We start from the raw sequence: 20036 nt of genomic DNA, 5'->3' as shown, positions 1-20036 counted from the left end.
GAGGATACACACCAATTAGCTAAACTGCAGGATTGTCTTACAGACATAAAGACATGGATGACCTCTAATTTCCTGCTTTTAAACTCAGATAAAACTGAAGTTATTGTACTTGGCCCCACAAATCTTAGAAGCATGGTGGTCTAACCAGATCGTTACTCTGGATGGCATTTCCCTGATCTCTAGTAATACTGTGAGAAATCTTGGAGTTATTTTTGATCAGGATATGTCATTCAAAGCGCATATTAAACAAATATGTAGGACTGCCTTTTGCATTTAACGCAATATTTCTAAAATCAGAAGGTCTTGTCTCAGAGTGATGCTGAAAAAACTAATTCATGCATTTATTTCCTCTAGGCTGGACTATTGTAATTCATTATTATCAGGTTGTCCTAAAAGTTCCCTAAAAAGCCTGCAGTTGGTTCAGAATGCTGCAGCTAGAGTACTGACGGGGACTAGCAGGAGAGAGCATATCTCACCCGTGTTGGCCTCTCTTCATTGGCTTCCTGTTAATTCTAGAATAGAATTTAAAATTCTCTTCTTACTTATAAGGTTTTGAATAATCAGGTCCACTTTTATCTTAGGGGACTCGTAGTACCATATTACCCCTTAGAGCGCTTCGCTCTCAGACTGCGGGCTTACTTGTGGTTCCTAGGGGTTGTAAGAGTAGAATGGGAGGCAGAAGCCTTCAGCTTTCAGGCTCCTCTCCTGTGGAACCAGCTCCCAATTCAGATCAGGGAGACAGATGCCCTCTCTACTTTTAAGATTAGGCTTAAAACTTTCCTTTTCGCTAAGGCTTATAGTAGGGCTGGAATCGGGTGACCCTGGACCATCCCTTGGTTATGTTGCTTTAGACGTAGACTGTGGGGGGTTCCCATGATGCACTGTTTCTTTCTTTTTTTGCTCCGTATGCATCACTCTGCATTTAATCATTAGTGATCGATCTCTGCCCCCCTTCTCGGCATGTCTTTTTCCTGGTTCTTTCCCCCAGCCCCAACCAGTCCCAGCAGAAGACTGCCCCTCCCTGAGCCTGGTTCTGCTGGAGGTTTCTTCCTGTTAAAAGGGAGTTTTTCCTTCCCACTGTGGCCAAGTGCTTGCTCATAGGGGGTCGTTTTGACCGTTGTGGGTTTTCATGGTTATGTATGGCCTTGCCTTGCAATATGGAGCGCCTTGGGGCACTGTTTTGTTGTGATTTGGCGCTATATAAGAAAAAGTTGATTGATTGATTGATTTGGCACTATATAAATGAAAATAAATTGAAGGTGAAAAAAGTCTGCAGGCCACAGACTCTTCTTTTATCATGCACCTGCAGTGTACAATGATCTTCAGATTCCGCAGAGACGGTCGAGTCCAGACTAAGATGCATCGATCTTCTCTCGTATGACTAGCATACTGGCATAGTATGGAACTGTGCCTCCTCTGCTTTTAATTCATTTATTAGCACAGAACAGCAGAATGGAATTAGCCTCACTTCATCTAAATTCTTGGGTCTGTTAGTGAAGCTCCACGTCTCGCTGCCAGTGATCACCTTAGTATTCTCTCTGCTTCCCTGTCGATTTACTGCTGGTGGAACTCATACCGTAGGTGTTGTTGTGTGGGCCGCTGAAGAGGATGTACTGCTGGCCCACCCACCAGAGGGCGCCCTGCCTGAAGTGCGGGCTTCAGGCACGAGAGGGCGCCGGAGCAACCGGGAGTGGCAGCTGTCACTCATCAACAACACCAGCTGTCACTCATCATCATCAACCACATCTCCATAAGAGCCGGGCAGCATCTTCACCTCACTGCTGAGAAATCGTCTACCAATCAGGTAAACTGCTCAGCCCGTGTAAACTCTACAGTAGTAACGTCTTTACTTCTGTGTGTAATCCCTGCTTTTGCAGACGAACCTTATTTGTACGCTAAGGAGTAGTCGTGTGTTGGGGGAGCTGGCGTACTCCGCTCCTCGGTTGTGGACTGCTAAGTGTACCATCAGGATCTGCAGTTAGTTTGGGAGTATAGTGATTAAGAGATGGAGGTGTTTTCCACCATTGTTCTGAACTGTTTGCTGGGTGTTCACGCACCCACCATTCACCTGTCTGTTCTTCCTGCCAGCAGTACCCGATCTGACAGCCGGAGGCAGTGGCCATCTGGGGACCCAGCGCTTGGTGGCTCCGGGGTGCTTCAGATCCGGTGGAAGTGGAAGGTGTGTGGGATCCGGGTCTTTTCTGGACGGGTGTCTTCTATCTTCGAGCCTGCCCACACGACACCGTGACTAATTGACTGTTAATCTCAATTGTGTTGTCTGTTGCTCTGTTGTGCACATTCCACAACATTAAATTGTTATATTTTGGCTTATTCCATTGTCTGTTCATTTGCGCCCCCTGTTGTGGGTCCGTGTCCCCTACACTTTCACAACGGTGTAGTTATTTCACGGCCAACTGATTCTGATCTTTTTCTCTCTGTCTGAGGCACAACGCGACGTCAAGGCAACTGGACTGACCATGAGATGCCCTGGCTAAAGCTAAGCAGAGGCCCGTGGACTACCTTGCTGAGGGTGACTGACCTCTCTGAGCCACTGCAATCAGCTTTTGGAATGCAGTCTTCCATGAAGACAGCTTTTACTAAAGTGAAACTGACAAGGCGATGGATGATGCTGGCCCTGCATCCAAAGCACTGGACTGATCTCACGACACCCTGCCTGTGCTGCCAATGACTGCATGCCACCTCAATAATGCACTGTTTTTGATGCCATTCTGTTTTTTTTTTTTTGTTTTGTTTCCTACGCTTTGTAAAACTTGTAAAACTTGTAACTGTTAGAATGGCCTAAGCTGTGCCCCAGCTGTGAGTCTGGTATGCTTGATGTTTCTTCCTCAGATCATCAGAAGTTTTTCCTTACCCCTGTTGCCTGTGGGCTTGCTCAGGGGGGTTGGTAAGGTAGAGACCCTACTCATGTGGTGACTTGAGGGAGGTTTGTTGTGATTTGGTGCTATAGAAATAAATAAATGGAATAAATTGAATCTATAATATCACTATCAAATGCAGGTCCTGGCGTTGACTGCTTGAAATTTCGACCCATTAGAGGTCAAATTCTAAATCGTCTACAGACAGTGTGAATTTTGGACCATATTGACAATACTAATATTATGTATCCTTTATCTATCTGCTGAGGAATAAAATTCTACTGTTCCAAGGAAAAAAATATTCTTGATGAGATAAATTTTACAAAACAAACAAAAAACAAAAGAAACAAACAAAAAAAAAACACCCAAAGGCTGTACAGATTATTCTGGCTTGATGTTAATGTCTCTGTCTCTTCAGTGTTTGATATTGCCTAGGAAGACCTTACTGAATCATGAGATGGCCAATAGTGGTATTTTACAGTTCCTGTTGTGGGGTCATCTGTAATGGGGTTTTATTGGTTTTGTGTCATGTCTGTCCCCCGTGTTCCACCTCTGAGTCCTTACCTGTCAGTCTTGTGTCTTCTGTTGCACTTTATTTAACTCCTGCGTTCTATGTTGTTTGTGTTCTGTTATGTACACCCCCCTCCTGCTATCAGTCGTGTACCTGCCCGTGTGTTCGCATGCACTTTGCACTTGTGTGCGTGTGGGTGTCTCAGTCCTACGTGTCTCTGTCCCAGTGTGGGGATGCAATCCTCTCTGGTCATGTGTGTGCGTGAAATGTCATTATAGGGTCAGTCTCGTGCGTGTATGTTATGTGGATCTCCAGCCTCTGACTTTCTGTAATTCGTCTCCTTCCTCGTGTTGTTATACTTCGGTTGTTTGCGTTGGTTCATCGGTTTATTCCGTTATCAAGAGATGATGCTTGTAGATGTCTGTTTGCTCCCCCCTTGTGTTTCCTTTTATTAGCACGTTTCTGTCGCTCTGATCATTTGCACCTGTGGTTCATTGTCTGTTTATTTAAGCCACTTCTGTTGTCTTTCCATTGCAGGTCCATTTGTTTAGTGTCTTTCGTGTTACTGGTTAGTTGGTGATTGCTGGTGTTCTGTGTGTTTTCCTCGGGTTTGTAAGTACAACCCCAATTCCAATGAAGTCAGGACGTGTAAAATGTAATTAACAGAAACATAAAGTTTATCAGTTTGAATATTAAATATCTTGTCTTTGTGTGTATTCAATTGAATATAGATTAAAGAGGATTTGCAAATCATTGTATTCTGTTTTTAATTTACATTTTAAACAAGGTCCCAACTTCATTGGAATTGGGGTTGTATGTATTCTTTGGTGTTTGCACTCCCTTTCTTTCTTTCCTCTATAGCTATTTGGTTTCTCTCCCTACCCAGTGTTGGGTTAAAGACTGTATTTTGTTGGAACCTTCCCTACACCCTTTTGTGTGTTTTGACTCTTTTTGACTCACCTGTTGCAAATTAAACACTGCAATTTTTTGGAACTCACCTCTTGTGTCCTGGCTGACCTGCTATTGGGGTTTCGACTCTACTTAATTCCTGGCTCAGACTCATAACCGTTCCAAAGTTTTTGCAGGAGCATAAAGATGCAAATCTTTCAGATCCAAGTGCTTACAGTCTTAATGTTCTGTTGTAATAGATGTTAACCACTGACCTAAGATGACCGCTGAGCATGTTTGGTATTAGGTCCCTCTGGAGGGTCTTTATGTAGGTCATTCTGGAATGACTTGTGTCCAACACATGAGGTGTACCATTTGAGGTGTACCATTTGCGGCGTGAGAGAACTTGCGCTGCATTTTTGCCATGTAATTCCCTTCTCGAGCACGATCTAGTCTCAGTGCTGATTTGAGCTAATGGAGAACCAATGTGATGCCAACATGGCTACAACCCCTGGCAATAATTATGGAATCACCGGCCTCGGAGGATGTTCATTCAGTTGTTTAATTTTGTAGAAAAAGCAGATCACAGACATGACACAAAACTAAAGTCATTTCAAATGGCAACTTTCTGGCTTTAAGAAACACTATAAGAAATCAAGAAAAAAAATTGTGGCAGAAGTAACGGTTACTTTTTTAGACCAAGCAGAGGGAAAAAAATATGGACTCACTCAATTCTGAGGAATAAATTATGGAATCACCCTGTAAATTTTCATCCCCAAAACTAACACCTGCATCAAATCAGATCTGCTCGTTAGTCTGCATCTAAAAAGGAGTGATCACACCTTGGAGAGCTGTTGCACCAAGTGGACTGACATGAATCATGGCTCCAACACGAGAGATGTCAATTGAAACAAAGGAGAGGATTATCAAACTCTTAAAAGATGGTAAATCATCACGCAATGTTGCAAAAGATGTTGGTTGTTCACAGTCAGCTGTGTCTACACTCTGGACCAAAAACAAACAACATACTGGGCAAACAAACAAATACAAGGCAAACATACTGGTAGACCAAGGAAGACATCAAGACAGAAAACTTAAAGCAATATGTCTCAAAAATCGAAAAGCACAACAAAACAAATGAGGAACGAATGGGAGGAAACTGGAGTCAAGGTCTGTGACCGAACTGTAAGAAACCGCCTAAAGGAAATGGGATTTACATACAGAAAAGATAAACGAAAGCCATCATTAACACCTAAACAGAAAAAACAAGGTTACAATGGGCTAAGGAAAAGCAATCGTGGACAGTGGATGACTGGATGAAAGTCATATTCAGTGATGAATCTCGAATCTGCATTGGGCAAGGTGATGATGCTGGAACTTTTGTTTGGTGCCGTTCCAATGAGATTTATAAAGATGACTGCCTGAAGAGAACATGTAAATTTCTACAGTCATTGATATGGGGCTGCATGTCAGGTAAAGGCACTGGGGAGATGGCTGTCATTACATCATCAATAAATGCACAAGTTTACATTGATATTTTGGACACTTTTCTTATCCCATCAATTGAAAGGATGTTTGGGGATGATGAAATCATTTTTCAAGATGATAATGCATCTTGCCATAGAGCAAAAACTGTGAAAACATTCCTTGCAAAAAGACACATAGGGTCAATGTCATGGCCTGCAAATAGTCCATATCTTAATCCAATTGAAAATCTTTGGTGGAAGTTGAAGAAAATGGTCCATGACAAGGCTCCAACCTGCAAAGCTGATCTGGCAACAGCAATCAGAGAAAGTTGGAGCCAGATTGATGAAGAGTACTGTTTGTCACTCATTAAGTCCATGCCTCAGAGACTGCAAGCTGTTATAAAAGCCAGAGGTGGTGCAACAAAATACTAGTGATGTGTTGGAGCGTTCTTTTGTTTTCATGATTCCATATTTTTTCCCTCTGCTTGGTCTAAAAAAGTAACCGTTACTGACTGCCACAATTTTTTTCCTGATTTCTTATAGTGTTTCTTAAAGCCAGAAAGTTGCCATTTGAAATGACTTTAGTTTTGTGTCATGTCTGTGATCTGCTTTTTTCTACAAAATTAAACAACTGAATAAACATCCTCCAAGGCCGTGATTCCATAATTTTTTGCCAGGGATTGTACATTCAGGTGTTGGGGACGGACCAGTTTAGACCTGGATTGTTGTCATTCAGGTCGAAACTGGTCTCTGTTCTAAATCTTTTAAGGTTTGACCTCAAAATACTCACCGACTGGGCATTTTAAAAAGTCATCCTTCAAGTGTGGAATTTTTTATGTTGGCTTTTGCGGTATTGTCTTCTGTTTCAAACAGGCTTCTCTTACTGCTAATATCCACATGTTTCATGTCCTGCAGAGAAAACATGACAAGACTGTCCTTATTAATGTGTGAAAAAATCAGTCAAACAGAAACAGACAAGCACTCTATAAATTCATTTGACAACAACATAAATTTTTAAATTTAAAATCTCTTACTATGCTCATAGCATATAAAAGAGTTTATACTGCCCCCTAGTGCCATGAAGGAAATATGGTTAAGATGTATGGAGCTAAATCAAGGCCAAAAGTTTTGTAATCTGAAAATAAAAAAAGATTGAAAAAATAAATTTTGAAACTGAAAATTAAAGTTTTGTAATCTGAAAATAAAAAAATTGAAAAAATAAATTTTGAAACTGAAAATTCAATGTTTGTTCTTGAATTTTATAATCATTTAAAAAGTATTATCAAAATAAAAATATGTGTAAGATATATATTTTTCAGTTTAAATAAATTTTTGATTCAGCTCTGTAATCTTTTTGATCAAATAACTTATTTTCATTCAAATTTCTTTTTTTTTCACCTTCAGATCTTTTTTCACTTTCAGATCTTATTTTTTCAGTTTCAAACTTTTGGCCCCGTTTTGGCGTGGGAGAGCGTGGAATTGTGAGTGACAGCAGAGCAATCAGTCCTCACATGATGTTGCTTTCAGGAAACGTGGGTACTTTGATAGATAATGACTCTGCTCCCGTCTCCATCGTTTATTTACTACGCAGCTGGCGCGTGAAAGAAAACAGAGAGAATGAAAGCTTATTACGAGGCTTTAAACCCTCGAGATAAAGCTTTTATTGTGATCGATGTGTAGCAGTTGGTTCAGTGGATACGTATGTTGTACCGGATAGTGAATTTAATGACGATGTAACAAAGTTGACTGCCCGTAAATCCAAATCCAAAGCCGCCCGGAAGAGCGCTCCGGCTACCGGCGGTGTGAGAAGCCCCACGTTACAGGCCCGGCACTGAGGCGCTGAGATCCACCCCTACCAGAAATCCACCGAGCTGCTGATCCATAAGCTGCCGACCGGGTCAGCCTCGCCGGCCTCCTGCAGAGCATCACAGCGGAGCTCTGAAAGCGGAGGTCGGTCTTGAAGTCCTGAGCGATTTCTCTCCCAGGTGCTGGAAGGGCAGCTTGTGGATCAGCAGTTCGATGGATTTCTGGTAGCGGCGAGGCTACTTCACACCGCCGGTAGACGGAGCGCTCTTCCGGGCGGCTTTGGATTTGGATTTCCGGGCAGTCTGTTGGTTGTGTCCATATTAAAGCTTCCTTCAGATCTGCTGAGCCAGGTCTCTCTGTGTGTCACTGAGAAAGCTCGTAACACTCACTGCAGCCTGTAAAATGAGCGACCTGCCTCATTTTCAGTGGCGATGCGGCGCTGCGTTCATGGTCTTGTGTGGATTTGGGACACATCGGTTTTTTAGGTATAGGTGTTAAACTTACAATCTTGCATATTTTCCAGTTTTTAAACATCAAAAATGACCAAGAGTGATCTAGATTACTTGTAATAGACATCTTTAGCATCACTTTATTTACAGATATCAAGACAATACAGTGGAGAGAAAGTGTTAAGTCACTATCTATCAAAGTACCCACATTTCCTGAAAGTAACATCATGTGAGGACTGATTGCTCTCCTGTCACTCACAATGCCATGCCCTCCCACGCCAGAAGGGCCAAAAGTTTGAAACTGAAAAAATAAGAACTGAAGGTGAAAAAAAATAAATTTGAATGAAAATAAATTATTTGATCAAAATAATTAAAGAGCTGAATCAAAAATTTATTTAAACTCAAAATATATATCTTACACTTATTTTATTTTGATAATACTTTTTAAATGATTTAAAATTCAAGAACAATCATTGAATTTTCAGTTTCAAAATTTATTTTTTCAATTTTTTTATTTTCAGATTACAAAACTTTAATTTTCAGTTTCAAAACTTATTTTTTCAATCTTTTTATCCAACAAGACCAAGCATTCATGATATGCACACTCTTAAGGCTATGAAATTGGGCTATTAGTAAAGAAATGTAGAAAAGGGGGTGTTCACAATAATAGCATCTGCTGTTGACGCTACAAACTCAAAACTATTATGTTCAAACTGCTTTTTTAGCAATCCTGTGAATCACTAAACTAGTATTTAGTTGTATAACCACAGTTTTTCATGATTTCTTCACATCTGCGAGGCATTAATTTTGTTGGTTTGGAACCAAGATTTTGCTTGTTTACTAGTGTGCTTGGGGTCATTGTCTTGTTGAAACACCCATTTCAAGGGCATGTCCTCTTCAGCATAAGGCAACATGACCTCTTCAATATTTTGACATATCCAAACTGATCCATGATACCTGGTATGCGATATATAGGCCCAACACCATAGTAGGAGAAACATGTCCATATCATGATGCTTGCACCACCATGTTTCTGTGTAGGCTCTCAGTTGTCCAGGTGGTTTCCATAGTAGAGAAGCTTGAATCTTCGACTGGACTGGGTTGCTTGACGCAAGGATGTTTCGCTTCAAATCGCAGAAGCTTCCTCAGCTAAAATTCTTGCTCTGGTGGTCTGACTTCTGTCTTGACTCTTGTAGAGAAGAATAAAGAATTAATAAAGATAATAAGAATAAGAATAAATAAATAAGAATAAATTAAGAAAGAATAAAGAATAAATTTATTCTTCTCTACAAGAGTCAAGACAGAAGTCAGACCACCAGAGCAAGAGTTTTAGCTGAGGAAGCTTCTGCGATTTGATGCGAAACGTCCTCGCGTCAAGCAACCCAGTCCAGTCGAAGATTCAAGCTTCTCTACTTGCACCACCATGCTTCACTGTCTTCACTGTGAACTGTGGCTTGAATTCAGAGTTTGGGGGTTGTCTCACAAACTGTCTGCGGCCCTTGGACCCAAAAAGAACAATTTTACTCTCATCGGTCCACAAAATATTCCTTCATTTCTCTTTAGGCCAGTTGATGTGTTCTTTGGCAAATTGTAACCTCTTCTGCACATGTCTTTTATTTAACAGAGGGACTTTGCGGGGGATTCTTGCAAATAAATTAGCTTCACACAGGCATCTTCTAACTGTCACAGCACTTACAGGTAACTCCAGACTGTCTTTGATCATCCTGGAGCTGATCAGTGGGTGAGCCTTTGCCATTCTGGTTATTCTTCTATTCATTTTGATGGTTGTTTTCCGTTTTCTTCCATGTGTCTCTGTTTTTTTGTCCATTTTAAAGCATTGGAGATCATTGTAGATGAACAGCCTATAATTTTTTTGCACCTGCGTATAAGTTGTCCCCTCTCCAATCAACTTTTTAATCAAACTACGCTGTTCTTCTGAACAATGTCTTGAACGTCCCATTGTCCTCAGGCTTTCAAAGAGAAAAGCATGTTCAACAGGTGCTGGCTTCATCCTTAAATAGGGGACACCTGATTCACACCTGTTTGTTCCACAAAACTGACAAACTCACTGACTGAATGCCACATTACTATTATTGTGAACACCTCCTTTTCTACTTTTTTTTTTCTAATAGCCCAATTTCACAGCCTTAAGAGTGTGCATCATGAATGCTTGGTCTTGTTGGATTTGTGAGAATCTACTGAATCTACTGGTACCTTGTTTCCCATGTAACAATAAGAAATATACTCAAAACCTGGATTAATGTTTTTAGTCACATAGCACTACTATTATTCTGAACACTACTGTATATACCCAACCGTGTGTGTGTCATTGTGTTACTCACTTGAACTTGGGTTTGGCCTCCTCCTCTGTTTTGTGTGAAAATGAAAATAGAAACATTAAAGTAATGTGAGCTATTCCAGACCACAGCAAAGTGATTTCTGAAGCGTAGCGGAAAACACCGGCAAGTTCTAACAATGACGTTTCTGTAAATTTTCTCTACAGGTACGGCTGTAAATCAAGGAAGTAAAAGGTTCACGCTGTGATTACATCTGTGAACAATGGTGCGGTTCTTATCCGAAACAAACTTTCTCCTGAAGCCAGCAGTGCTTTAGATGTAGTTCAGATAAATGTTACCTTCTCCCTCCTCTGTCTCTTCTTCTCCATCTGAAACCAAAATAAAGCTTGAGTGTGGATTAGAACAAAGGAAACATAAATACTGACAGATTATAGTCAGTCAAAGTGTTTAAAAGGAACAGAAAGACCAACACGGATCATCGGAAAGTCCATGATGTAGCATGTAAATGTATACATGTTTTGCAGAGGTGAAACTTATAGATCCAATAAAGAATAAATTTAGCAACTCTGACCTCTGAGAGATAATCTGGTCAAAGGCAAGAGAAAACACAATACTGACTGGAAATAGCAGATTTGCATTCAAATAAAGAGTCGTGATAAAATTAAACACAAGTGCACTTCTCAGAGCTCAGAGTTTGAGCTCCCACAGCACTAAAGCAATTAACCTGTTATCCATTCATTAAAATAAATACCTCATAAATACCTAACTCGCATGTAATTTGGAAATGAAAATCTCAATTTCAAAAACATGGAAAATGATGACAGTTTCGTTGCGAAGCCTTTTCCCTATTAAAAAACAAAACACAAAAACTGTGAACAGAGAACTGAACTGGGGATCATAAAACCCTGGCAACACAGGACACTGGGAACACAAGACCCTGGGAACATACAGCACTGACAACACAGGACCCTGGGAAGATAAGGTGCTGGGAACATGCAGCACTGACAACACAGGACCCTTGGAATATGGTCCTAGGAACACAAGGTCCTGGGAACATACAGCACTGACAACACAGGGCTCTGGGAACATTGGGTCCTGGGAACATACAGCACTGACAACACAGGGCCCTGACAACACAGGGTCCTGGGAACATACAGCACTGACAACACAGGGCCCTGACAACACAGGGTCCTGGGAACATACAGCACTGACAACACAGGGCCCTGGGAACAATGGGTCCTGGGAACATACAGCACTGACAACACAGGGCCCTGGGAACACTGGGTCCTGGAAACATACAGCACTGACAACACAGGACCCTTGGAATATAGGGTCCTCGGAACACATAGCACTGACAACACAGGGCCCTGGGAACATAAGGTCCTTGGAGCATACAGCACTGACAACACAGGACCCTGGGAACATAGCGCCCTTGCAACATAGGCTCCTGGAAACATAGGGTTCTTGGAACAAAGAGCCCAGGGAACAGAGACCCCTTTAAACTCAGGACCCAGGGAACATAGGACCCTGATAATACAGATATGTTCCCATGTTTGCTAGCTAACTAGGAAGTCTGGCCTAATCAATCAATCAATCAATTATTTTTTTAATAGCGCCAAATCACAACAAACAGTTGCCCCAAGGCGCTTTATATTGTAAGGCAAGGCATACAATAATTATGTAAAACCCCAACGGTCAAAACTACCCCTGTGAGCAAGCACTTGGCTACAGTGGGAAGGAAAAACTCCCTTTAACAGGAAGAAACCTCCAGCAGAACCAGGCTCAGGGAGGGGCAGTCTTCTGCTGGGACTGGTTGGGGGCTGAGGGAGAGAACCAGGAAAAAGACATGCTGTGGAGGGGAGCAGAGATCGATCACTAATGATTAAATGCAGAGTGGTGCATACAGAGCAAAAAGAGAAAGAAACAGTGCATCATGGGAACCCCCAGCAGTCTACGTCTATAGCAGCATAACTAAGGGATGGTTCAGGGTCACCTGATCCAGGCCCTAACTATAAGCTTTAGCAAAAAGGAAAGTTTAAGCCTAATCTTAAAGTAGAGAGGGTGTCTGTCTCCCTGATCTGAATTGGGAGCTGGTTCCACAGGAGAGGAGCCTGAAAGCTGAAGGCTCTGCCTCCCATTCTACTCTTACAAACCTAGGACTACAAGTAAGCCTGCAGTCTGAGAGCGAAGCGCTCTATTGGGGTGATATGGTACTACGAGGTCCCTAAGATAAGATGGGACCTGATTATTCAAAACCTTATAAGTAAGAAGAAGAATTTTAAATTCTATTCTAGAATTAACAGGAAGCCAATGAAGAGAGGCCAATATGGGTGAGATATGCTCTCTCCTTCTAGTCCCCGTCAGTACTCTAGCTGCAGCATTTTGAATTAACTGAAGGCTTTTTAGGGAACTTTTAGGACAACCTGATAATAATGAATACAATAGTCCAGCCTAGAGGAAATAAATGCATGAATTAGTTTTTCAGCATCACTCTGAGACAAGACCTTTCTGAATTTTAGAGATATTGCGTAAATGCAAAAAGCAGTCCTACATATTTGTTTAATATGCGCTTTGAATGACATATCCTGATCAAAAATGACTCCAAGATTTCTCACAGTATTACTAGAGGTCAGGGTAATGCCATCCAGAGTAAGGATCTGGTTAGACACCATGTTTCTAAGATTTGTGGGGCCAAGTACAATAACTTCAGTTTTATCTGAGTTTAAAAGCAGGAAATTAGAGGTCATCCATGTCTTTATGTCTGTAAGACAATCCTGCAGTTTAGCTAATTGGTGTGTGTCCTCTGGCTTCATGGATAGATAAAGCTGGGTATCATCTGCGTAACAATGAAAATTTAAGCAATACCGTCTAATAATACTGCCTAAGGGAAGCATGTATAAAGTGAATAAAATTGGTCTAGCACAGAACCTTGTGGAACTCCATAATTAACTTTAGTCTGTGAAGAAGATTCCCCATTTACATGAACAAATTGTAATCTATTAGACAATATGATTCAAACCACCGCAGCGCAGTGCCTTTAATACCCTATGGCATGCTCTAATCTCTGTAATAAAATTTTATGGTCAACAGTATCAAAAGCAGCACTGAGGTCTAACAGAACAAGCACAGAGATGAGTCCACTGTCCAAGGCCATAAGAAGATCATTTGTAACCTTCACTAATGCTGTTTCTGTACTATGATGAATTTCTAAAACCTGACTGAAACTCTTAAATAGACCATTCCTCTGCAGATGATGAGTTAGCTGTTTTACAACTACCCTTTCAAGAATTTTTGAGAGAAAGGAAGGTTGGAGATTGGCCTATAATTAGCTAAGATAGCTGGGTCAGTGATGGCTTTTTAAGTAATGGTTTTAATTAACTGCCACCTTAAAAGCCTGTGGTACATAGCCAACTAACAAAGATAGCCTGATCATATTTAAGATCGAAGCATTAAATAATGGTAGGGCTTCCATGAGCAGCCTGGTAGGAATGGGGTCTAATAAACATGTTGATGGTTTGGATGAAGTAACTAATGAAATAACTCAGACAGAACAATCGGAGAGAACGAGTCTAACCAAATACCGGCATCACTGAAAGCAAGCCAAAGATAACGATACGTCTTTGGGATGGTTATGCGTAATTTTTTCTCTAATAGTTAAAATTTGTTAGCAAAGAAAGTCATGAAGTCATTACTAGTTAAAGTTAATGGAATACTCAGCTCAATAGAGCTCTGACTCTTTGTCAGCCTGGCTACAGTGCTGAAAAGAAACCTGGGGTTGTTCTTATTTTCTTCAATTAGTGATGAGTAGAAAGATGTCCTAGCTTTACGGAGGGCTTTTTTATAGAGCAACAGACTCTTTTTTCCAGGCTAAGTGAAGATCTTCTAAATTAGTGAGACGCCATTTCCTCTCCAACTTACGGGTTATCTGCTTTAAGCTACGAGTTTGTGAGTTATACCACGGAGTCAGACACTTCCTGATTTAAAGCTCTCTTTTTCAGAGGAGCTACAGCATCCAAAGTTGTCTTCAATGAGGATGTAAAACTATTGATGAGATACTCTATCTCACTTACAGAGTTTAGGTAGCTACTTTGCACTGTTTGGTATATGGCTTAGAGAAAATAAAGAAGGAATCATATCCTTAAACCTATTACAGCGCTTTCTGAAGACTTCTAGTGTAATGAAACTTATTCCCACTGCTGGGTAGTCCATCAGAGTAAATGTAAATGTTATTAAGAAATGATCAGACAGAAGGGAGTTTTCAGGGAATACTGTTAAGTTTCTATTTCCATACCATAAGTCAGAACAAGATCTAAGATATGATTAAAGTGGTGGGTGGACTCATTTACTTTTTGAGCAAAGCCAATAGAGTCTAATAATAGATTAAATGCAGTGTTGAGGCTGTCATTCTCAGCATCAGTGTGGATGTTAAAATCGCCCACTATAATTATCTTATCTGAGCTAAGCACTAAGTCAGACAAAAGGTCTGAAATTCACAGAGAAACTCACAGTAACGACCAGGTGGACGATAGATAATAACAAATAAAACTGGTTTTTGGGACTTCCAATTTGGATGGACAAGACTAAGAGTCAAGCTTTCAAATGAATTAAAGCTCTGTCTAGGTTTTTGATTAATTAATAAGCTGGAATGGAAGATTGCTGCTAATCCTCTGCCTCGGCCCGTGCTACGAGCATTCTGACAGTTAATGTGACTCGGGGGTGTTGACTCATTTAAACTAACATATTCATCCTGCTGTAACCAGGTTTTGTAAGGCAGAATAAATCAATATGTTGATCAATTATTATATCATTTACCAACAGGGACTTAGAAGAGAGAGACCTAATGTTTAATAGACCACATTTAACTGTTTTAGTCTGTGGTCCAGTTGAAGGTGCTATATTATTTTTTCTTTTTGATTTTTTTGCTTAATAGATTTTTGCTGGTTATTGGTGGTCTGGGAGCAGACATCGTCTCTACGGGGATGGGGTAATGAGGGGATGGCAGGGGGAGAGAAGCTGCAGAGAGGTGTGTAAGACTACAACTCTGCTTCCTAATGGGTACAATGGTTCCCCATGCTAGTTTAAATAGTTTGAGTGTTGTAGTAAATGTCATATATAGTGTTCAACTAAATTCACATAAGTCATAAAATTTTGCAGTGTTGCAACAGTGCTTTTGTGAGTTCAATTTAATCTACACTTTTACTACAGCAACAGGCTTCCTCAACAGACATCTTAACCATGATGCCTAGCGCTCTACCATAATGTTGGGCAGAAAAAGTAAACACAGCTGTGAATGGCCATTTATCACTAAAAGGAGACAATAGTTAATTAATGCGTGGTGTTTGGATATACAAACTGTGGAAATGCCACCAAGAGGTCACTAAGGTTTTTGGCATCACGACAGTTATTACACATCAAGACGGAGTTTTCTAGCAAGCGACGCTGGCTGTGGTTAGCTCGGATCAACGGAGCTAATTTCAACCCTGATGTGAGCAAGCGGCATTACAAAGTGTGCTCTGAGCATTTTCTCAGATAAGTGTTTTTGGTAGATAATTCTGGAATGAGTAAAGTAACATAAGATGCAATAATATAGTGATTGCGAGCTGTAAAAACAGTGATCTTTGGCCATTTGTCCCTTCAGTTAGCTTTGCATTTTGTGGACCCTGATTGTTTTTTTTTTTCTTCACCCATTTGTGATCATCAGAAACATTTGCACAAATTATTTAGTATGTTCTAATAGTTTTAGAGATATCATGAAATTTCACTTGATTTAATTTAAAGATGCCTCAAATTAACTCAGCTAACAGGATAACGAGCTACCCAAGCCAAAACCTTAAACATCAAATTTAATTGAAATAACCACAAAATACTGTATACACAGTAGTTTAACAGACAAAGTGATTTTAATCCTCAGACTTTAATTGTGGTTGTGAGTAGATAATGCGATGTAGCCGATGGCTACATGGCTGACTCACAACCCATTGGGGAAAAAAAATGTAGCAAACTTTTTTCCCAACTTATTTGAGCTGGTAATTCTTGGGATATAAAATTGAAACTGTCTGCAAAAATCATCCCTTTCATAACGTTAAATATTTTGCCATGACAAAAAATAACATCCAAACTCCAGTCGCGGGCTTTTACCTCATAAGATTAATGTCATTAAATGCCTTTAGCTTTTCCTTGTGGCAAGTAAATGTTGCTTCATCCAAAGAATCGCTGTAGGCATTGAAACTGAGGTTTTACAATGTTTTAAAAAGACATTTGAATGTTCTTGCTTCAGCTCCTGCTGTCGTCTGCAGTGGGTTGCCCGACAAATGGTGTTGCACGATGCACCATGGGTAACCACGCCCAGAATGGAAAGGGGTCTGTAAACTTTGACAGCCATCTGCTAGATTTTACTTGGAAGTCTCGAGGTCGAAATACAGACTTCAGGGTAATTGTGTGTTTGTAGCTGGCTCCAAACTGTAGTACAAGTTACCTCCTGATAGAGGTGCTATTACTTATATAACACTTTTTAAATTGAAGCTAGACATATTTATTCAGAATGGGCATTTATACCTAGTAGCACTGTGACTTTTGTGCTTTATGTTGCCTTCTAAAAAATTATTATATATTTTAGTGTATATGCTCGTATTCCTGTTAATTGTATTTCTTAATTTTACTGTAAAGCACTTTGGTCACCTTTTGGTTGTAGTAAAGGGTGTTATTATACAAATAATGAATGTTTATGAGTTCAATGGTATGAATATTTCATGAGGTGAAAGTTGAATGGAACATTCCGTCTTTCACCGAATTAAATATTTGTTTCATTGAAAAAATGTAAAAACTACTTCCATTATTTGTTTATATAACAGCTAAAATAGATGCTTGTCATTTGATATTATATTAATTTCTAAACAACAGAAAAGGGACTTACATTTTGGTATGTATCACTGGTGCTTTGACATCAGCAGTCCAACACAAACTTTATATAGGAGTCCAAAATTGTTCTCAGTCAACTTGGAAAAACAGTTAGATAATCCGTGATACTTCAAAAAAAAAAAAAAAAAAAAGAAAAAAAAGAAAAGAAAAAGAAAAAAGACTTTGTGTACTTCCTCAGTCCAGCGAAAATTGCAACCAGAAATTTGCCCAGGTTTTCAGCCTAACAGCACTTCATGCTTCCAGACGGCTTATGGCGTAGTGGATTGTTTTTATGTGTGTGTGTTTGAAGAACTAGCACCGTCAATTAGCTTCTTCAAATCGTTGTTGTCAGCAAAACAAACTCCACCATGTTAGCTTAACGCCACCTCCCACTAGTGTGTGCATGGGTGGGGTTCACAGCGTGTAATGGTACAAAAAAATATGGAACCAAATTTGTACTGTAAATGGAACCATATTTGCACGCTAAATGCAACGCAACACAAATGGGACGAATAATCCATGTCACGTGACATGACACACTAAGCACCAATCAAATGACAAGGATCCACTCAGCCATTATATAAAATAAATATTGATTGATTGAAATTTAAAATTATCCTTGTGTTTCTCATGTTGAAATATGATGAAAGACGTCGAATTTGAAACATTTGGGGAAGCTGAATCAGTGACATTGTCCTAGCTGGTGTGTGACAGCTGGTGTCACTTCGCTATATTGAGGGTGTAGAAAGAAAGTAAATTTAAAACTACATCCCTCCTGTTTGTTTTACACTTTCAACAGCAATAAAACTCCTAAACAAGGTTGATTCAGTGTAACAGCAAATATTTCAGGGCGGCTAATGACTAAGAGCCTTGGGGTGGGGAGTGACGAGAAGCCTGGGGCTTATTATCGCGCGGCAGCTGTGTCTGGAATGATTCAGAGTGAGTGAGACAAGAAGAAAAACCCATCTAAAACTCATCAAGTAAGTGCAGACTGGTCACATGCCAATGTGAATTGCAGCTGAGATAGCGGAGGATTTAGCCGTCTGACGGTGACATTATCATCGTAGCGTTGTTGCTAACACATGGAGACTACACCGTCATGCTGGGTAACACATTACTGACTGTTTGCTCAAAATAACCTCTAAGTTTGAACCCTGACCTTGTTGCTCGCAGGCCTCGTCCTCTGCAGCGGCTTCGTCGTCTTCGTGCGGCGCTTCAAGAAGAGAGGGAAACATGGTGAACACCCACATAAATCTCCACACTGGCTCGTAAAAGATCACTTTGTGTTGTCGGTGATCCATAGTTAACAGTGTTATGGTGAACGGAGTGAGATGTGAAAAAAATGCTAGTAAATTTATGATCTATTTTCTTTATATCCCCACACCTCCCAACATGTTCCTACTGTTGCATGAACTTGTTTTACTGTTTGTTTTTCCAGAGATATTTGTAACATTTTAGCTTTGGGCTGATACTACCGCTGGAACTAGCAGCGGTTTAGTGCTGTGCCGCGGAAAATCTTGACAGATACCAGAGTTCAGGTCAGAATGAGATACGTGCCTCTGGAATTCAAGTCAGATAGCACAGAGAGCTAATGAGGTGTAATGAGTGTGGTGGTGTAGTTTATTTTTAAAAACTACAAGCTAACTATGGTGCAAGCGCCTCTACCATCTGCACAAAACTAACAGCAATCTTGTTTTTTTGCAGTTGACTGCAAAAAACAACATTGCTGTCAGGGATGGAATGATACATCACATATTGTGATAACTGTGCAATTGGGCCTGTATTGTATTATACAATTTTTTTTTTTAAATGAGTATTGTGATACCATCAAAAGTCAGCAAATGCATGGAAGAAATACCTTTTGCAGAAGAATTGTGAATGATTTATAAAATGTACAAATATGAAACTAAGGGTTACAATTTATACAGATAAAAATCTGTAATGTTACACATCCACCAAAGGTTACTTTCTACATAATTAGTGTGGACAGTGATCCAATTATGTATTGAATCGCGATATGTATATCATGAGATGTATTGTATCCTTACATCTTAATTTCTATAGAATGCTTCCATATAATGCAGATGCTCAAAGTGCCTTACAAAGATCCCTCACATTAACACCCTGAAAAATATATATTTGTGGGTGCAATCTTGAAAAAAGAGACACTATCTTGAAAATTGAAGTGGCAATTCTTTGGTGCTTGTATCATAAAAAAGAAAGCTTTTTATGATAAATGCATTTATCTGCTGTCCTCAAGTGTAACCTCACTGCAATTGTTTGTATTTTTATTATATTTCTCAGTATAAAATTGCACACAACAAAACCTGATGTTATTTCAATTCAAACTATTTCAGAAGAACCTCACAGTTCACAATACCAGCCAAAGTGGCCTGAAATTGATTGTTTTTGTGAAATAGCACAGAAATTCAATTTTTTTTCCTGTAGTGTGAACATCAGACTGCTTTGTTTTGTTTAATTAGATGGGGGGCACTTACACATCTTACACCAATCTGCTGTCACAGCTATGTAAACCATCCACTTATGTTTCCACAGTGGTGCGCATAAAATTTTTTATATATATATATATATATATAAAAATATAAAATTCCTCAGTGATATGGGACCAATTTCAAATATGATTCAGATCTGATTAATATCAGATATCCACCAATGTGGCTGCACTGTGAAAGGTCAAACTACCTACACATGGCTTAGAGATGGAAGCAGTTCAGACAGGTGGCAAAAAAGAAAAAATCTAATTCAAGTTACTGTAGCTGGTCATGAAAACAGAAATGGTTTTTAATTCCCTGATGGTTTGTATTTTTTAAGAACACAAGCTTCAA

General features: G+C 39.9%; 1 long non-coding RNA gene across 1 annotated transcript; it reads right to left on the bottom strand.

Annotated features, from left to right (window-relative positions):
* Window positions 1–10337: 10337 nt before the first annotated feature.
* Window positions 10338–18424, bottom strand: LOC117511661. Its single transcript, XR_004561025.1, has 3 exons — window positions 18350–18424; window positions 10632–10661; window positions 10338–10363 (listed from the first exon to the last, which is right to left on the bottom strand). It is a non-coding gene; the product is annotated as an uncharacterized LOC117511661 (long non-coding RNA).
* Window positions 18425–20036: the final 1612 nt, after the last annotated feature.

Source organism: Thalassophryne amazonica, chromosome 6 (assembly GCF_902500255.1).
Source record: "Thalassophryne amazonica chromosome 6, fThaAma1.1, whole genome shotgun sequence".
Lineage (NCBI taxonomy): Eukaryota > Metazoa > Chordata > Actinopteri > Batrachoidiformes > Batrachoididae > Thalassophryne > Thalassophryne amazonica.
Note: the sequence above shows the minus strand (reverse complement) of the source record. Positions and strands in the feature narration are given on the sequence as shown.